Source organism: Ranitomeya variabilis, chromosome 5 (assembly GCF_051348905.1).
Source record: "Ranitomeya variabilis isolate aRanVar5 chromosome 5, aRanVar5.hap1, whole genome shotgun sequence".
In the NCBI taxonomy this organism is placed as follows: Eukaryota; Metazoa; Chordata; class Amphibia; order Anura; family Dendrobatidae; genus Ranitomeya; species Ranitomeya variabilis.
The window spans coordinates 343,744,738-343,750,587 of NC_135236.1; positions in this window are offsets into that span (position 1 = coordinate 343,744,738).

Below are 5,850 nucleotides of genomic sequence, written 5' to 3' on the forward strand. Positions count from 1 at the left end.
ATCCGCCGCATGTCATGCAAAATCTCCCTTTAGGTGAGTTCATACGTGCCAAGTGAGCATGTTCTAATGCTTCATTATACAGTCAGGAAAGAGAAGTAATTAAAAACAGACTCTGCAAGAAGGGTTACAAAAAATGGATGATAAATAGAGCTGACATAAGTTCTAGCAATTCTCTGTTGTCTGAAACAAATGGCAATAGCAACGGTAATAAAAGCAAAATAAATGTCCCTACTTTCTGAACCTCTTATAGTTCAAATTATAAGGATATTGTTAAGCTAATACACAAGCATTTGCCAATGTTATACCAAGATCCTGTTTTATCTAAAATTATTTCCGCAGGATATAGGTGTGTCCCAAGATAAGCAAAAACCTACCTGGTTAACATATACTGGGTGTTTTAAGTGTGGTGAGAGAACCTGCTGATTGTGCCAGTATATATAAATGTAATGTCATAAATGTAAGTCTACTGACCCAAGATCAAGAGGACACAACCACTTCTGCAAGCTGTAGAAATATTTTGGGGTTATCTAAACATTTTTGGGAAATGCACAGGCCAGTGGCGTATCCAGGGGGGGCAGCCGGGGCATGTGCCCCGGGTGCAGCTGGCAGGGGGGCGCAGTCGGGCCGCCTAATATGGCGGTCCACAGTGTCTCCCCTGGCAGCTGCATTCTGCCGCCCCCCGGACTGGGAGTCAGCTGTTCTCTGTGCCGATGGTCAAGCTGACAGCCGGCACAGAGAAGCTGCAGCACGCCGGCTCCCAGTATTCAATTGTACTCGTATCTTACAGACACGAGTACAATTGAAGATCTGACTGCAGGGCAGCAACTAGATTGGAGTTGATTTCTTGAGGGAGGAGGCGTGATTCCTTGGAATCATGATGTCACCGGAAGGGGCGGGGCCTCCTTCATGGCAATGGAGAGCCAATAGCAGGAAGCTGCTGGTTCCGAAGAGAAGCAGGAAATGTAGGAGCTGTACCATGGACGCAGGACTTGGTGTGAGGCTCTCAGGATGTAATTTGGAAAGGGGGTGATGTTACTTGAGTGTGGCTGCATAGGGAGGGAATAGGGGGATGATGAGACGCTGTGTGGGGAATGGGGGGATGAGACGCTGTGTGGGGAATGGGGGGATGATGAGACGCTGTGTGGGGAATAGGGGGGATGATGAGACGCTGTATGGGGAATGGGGGGATGAAGAGGAGCTGTGTGGGGAATGGGGGGATTTATTGAGTGGGGAGAATTGGAGTGGGGATAGGGGGATTTAATGTGTGGGGGAGATTTGAGGGCACAAAATGAAGAGCAAAGGGGGAGATGGGGGGCACATATGAGGAAACAGTACAGGGGAATGAGGGCATGTATGAGGAAACATGTATGAGGGTGATGGGATGTGTGCAGACACAGTACGGGGAGTCAGGTGAGCAAGCAGTATAGAAAGTGAGGAGGTAAATACAGTGGGGCAAAAAAGTATTTAGTCATTCAGCAGTAGTGCAAGTTCCACCACTTAAAAAGATGAGAGGCATCTGTAATTTACATCATAGGTAGACCTCAACTATGGGAGACAAACTGAGAAAAAAAAATCCAGAAAATCACATTGTCTGTTTTTTTATCATTTTATTTGCATATTATGGTGGAAAATAAGTATTTGGTCAGAAACAAAATTTCATCTCAATACTTTGTAATATATCCTTTGTTGGCAATGACAGAGGTCAAACGTTTTCTGTAAGTCTTCACAAGGTTGCCACACACTGTTGTTGGTATGTTGGCCCATTCCTCCATGCAGATCTCCTCTAGAGCAGTGATGTTTTTGGCTTTTCGCTTGGCAACACGGACTTTCAACTCCCTCCAAAGGTTTTCTATAGGGTTGAGATCTGGAGACTGGCTAGGCCACTCCAGGACCTTGAAATGCTTCTTACGAAGCCACTCCTTCGTTGCCCTGGCGGTGTGCTTTGGATCATTGTCATGTTGAAAGACCCAGCCACGTTTCATCTTCAATGCCCTTGCTGATGGAAGGAGGTTTGCACTCAAAATCTCACGATACATGGCCCCATTCATTCTTTTATGTACCCGGATCAGTCGTTCTGGCCCCTTTGCAGAGAAACAGCCCCAAAGCATGATGTTTCCACCACCATGCTTTACAGTAGGTATGGTGTTTGATGGATGCAACTCAGTATTCTTTTTCCTCCAAACACGACAAGTTGTGTTTCTACCAAACAGTTCCAGTTTGGTTTCATCAGACCATAGGACATTCTCCCAAAACTCATCTGGATCATCCAAATGCTCTCTAGCAAACTTCAGATGGGCCCGGACATGAACTGGCTTAAGCAGTGGGACACGTCTGGCACTGCAGGATCTGAGTCCATGGTGGCGTAGTGTGTTACTTATGGTAGGCCTTGTTACATTGGTCCCAGCTCTCTGCAGTTCATTCACTAGGTCCCCCCGCGTGGTTCTGGGATTTTTGCTCACCGTTCTTGTGATCATTCTGACCCCACGGGGTGGGATTTTGCATGGAGCCCCAGATCGAGGGAGATTATCAGTGGTCTTGAATGTCTTCCATTTTCTAATTATTGCTCCCACTGTTGATTTCTTCACTCCAAGCTGGTTGGCTATTGCAGATTCAGTCTTCCCAGCCTGGTGCAGGGCTACAATTTTGTTTCTGGTGTCCTTTGACAGCTCTTTGGTCTTCACCATAGTGGAGTTTGGAGTCAGACTGTTTGAGGGTGTGCACAGGTGTCTTTTTATACTGATAACAAGTTTAAACAGGTGCCATTACTACAGGTAATGAGTGGAGGAAAGAGGAGACTCTTAAAGAAGAAGTTACAGGTCTGTGAGAGCCAGAAATCTTGATTGTTTGTTTCTGACCAAATACTTATTTTCCACCATAATATGCAAATAAAATGATAAAAAAACAGACAATGTGATTTTCTGGATTTTTTTCTCTCAGTTTGTCTCCCATAGTTGAGGTCTACCTATGATGTAAATTACAGACGCCTCTCATCTTTTTAAGTGGTGGAACTTGCACTATTGCTGAATGACTAAATACTTTTTTGCCCCACTGTATATGAGGAGACAGTATGGTGAACAGGATGGATGTGAGAGGAGACAGTATGAGGAGGGAGGGGAATAGTGTGAGGAGACAGTATGGGGGAGAAAAGTGAGAGGGCACAGAATAGAAACTGAGTAGTGGGGGCGTAGCATGGAGGGACAGTGTAAGGGCACAGCCAGGAGGGGACAGTATACCAAGGAGGGGGAGTGTGATGAGAGGGTACAGTATAAATACTGGGTCATATAGGGGGGACACAGTGTGAGAGGACAGTGTGAAGAGGGGGCCGGTATGGAAAGGAAAAGTCAGTGTGAAGAGCATGTACCATAAGAGGGACAGTGTGGGGGTCATATTTTGTGCAGACAATAATAGTGAGGGGCAATTTTTTATTCAGGAGCATTATAATGACACTTGTATCTTTAAGGGCATCATGTGGAGATTTTCTGCACAAGAGCGGAGAAGATGGAAGTCTGCAGATATGGCTGTGGATGAGAAAACTCATCATGGGATCTGGACAAGATGAAGAAAAGAAGGAGAATGACTCCAGAGACGACGTCATCTATAAGGTACCTGGATGTAAATGTTATTTGTGATACTAACTAACTCTAACATGTTTTTATTTATGTTAGGAGCATTAAAGGGAATGTCCAGGTTTGTGATGAGTCTGCAGTCATTCTTCGTGACTGCAGACTTCTGAATTCTCACAGTGCGCACTGCGCGCTGTCAGGATTCTCTTGTGCTTGCGATTTTACATATGTGCGGTCACGTGCTGACTAGACATGTGTGGCCTCACTCAATGAAAATGAACTGAGCGAGGCCGGGCACATCTAGTCGGAATGTGGTCAGAAGTATACAAATCACATGCATGTGCTGACATGACCGTCCACAGGCAAGGCAGAATCCTAAAAGTGTGCAGTGCATTAGCTGTGAGAATTCAGAAGCCTGCGATGTCAGGATTCAGCTCTGCAGGTTCCAGTAGTTGTCACATGGACACTTCACTCATATGCGACTTTCATACTTGTGGTCCTGTGACATCGAGCTACTCTTCTGCTTCTCTGTTTTTCACTGAACAATGAGAGCATTTGGGAGAGGAGCTTGTGGGTGCATGACTAAGTGTGCAAATCGCATATGTCCTTGGGAGGGGGGGCACCAAAATGAATTCTTGCTCCGGGTGCCAGAAACCCTAGATGCACCTCTGACAAAGGCAATTTGCGGAATTTAACGGCTAAAGGAATTGAGAGAGTAACTAGATCAATCAGAGGGGTTGACTGGGAACATGCACTCCATTGTCGGGAGGCATATTGGATATTGGCTTTGAACGCACCTTTTCCTGAAGGCCTTAATTATAAAAGTAATCTTCTATGTTTTTATTAGACCGCTCTGCCGTATCTTTGTGTTACTCAGCTAACATCTTGCTGTTTTTTTGTGCATATGGCGAGTGTCTTGTGTACCATTGCCATTCTGTGTAAAAATATAATTTTTTTCCAACATGTGGGTTTTGTGTTTTTTTTTTAATTTTTTGGTTGAATATAAGCTCAGCTATGCTAATTTGCGAAAACAGGTTTTCAACCAATCCTATTCATATGAAATGTCTTCACACAACGTACGCATGTGTTAACTATGTATACACTTATTATAAAAAGCAGTTTCATGATATTGTGATCTTATGTATATAAAGGACTAATTTCCCTCTGGGCGATATGGGGTTAATTTGGGAGGTAGTCCTTTCTAATCAATTACATGTGCTGTTGTGATAGATATAAGGAACTGTTCACTCTATGTTTATATGCCTTTGAGGAAGGACTGTTTTTACTGGGTCCGAAACGTGTCAGGACTATGGGGGGTCCACTGGCGGACACAGACAGAAAAGGGCCCCTGTGCAAGAAAAATATTTGGACCCTTTGCAGTTCAAGAGCCACTAAAAATGCAAAATTGCTCCTGTTTCAGAGATAGAAATGGGCCCCCTTACCTCTTGGTCCTCTGTGCGGCCGCACAGGTTGCACCAATGATATGTCCGCCCCTGGGGGGGTCCCCATGATGTTGTTTTTTTATCGCTGAAGATGTTTAAATAAATAAATAATTTTTTACTGAAAAAGGGATTCCTGTGCCGGAAGTTTATTGCTATTTGCACACGTGGTATATTTTGGTGAGCGAAGTTTTCTTTTCCCCTTTGCTATGTTGTTGCACTGCGCATGTGCCTGCCATTTTGCTTTGGGAACAGGACTACGAGGGCCGGGGGATGGCGTCGCTGCTATCGAGGTACCGTGGGGAGCCTGTAGACAACATTTCTCTCTCCTCTGCCATGTTAAATCATATCAGAGGAGAAAGAAATTATTTTTAAATTGGACTTTACTTTTACTTTGATCGCCATTATTCAGTGAATAACGGCTAACGTGACAGAGGACCAGAAAAACCGGACCTCTCTTGCTTTTTACACACTGTTACCCACACTACATTACCTCGAGAAGTGAGGCGATTGGGATGCAGGTATACACATTTTCCAAGTAGAGGAGTAAACCCTAATTCAGTACTGGGTGCATCATGTCAAACACTATTTTGCCACTACCTCTTTGGATCCTTCCTTTCTAAACTCTAGACCACCTGTCAGGGCCGGACTGGGACCAAAAAGCAGCCCTGGCACAAAAAAAATTCACCAGCCCACATACAATGAATTACATACACTTCATATATGATGTACACCGCACACATGCTGGACAACACAACCTCATTATATACACATCAAATAGTCACACAGACACACACATACATATACACAGCACACATGGTGGACAACACAGGCTCATTACGTACACA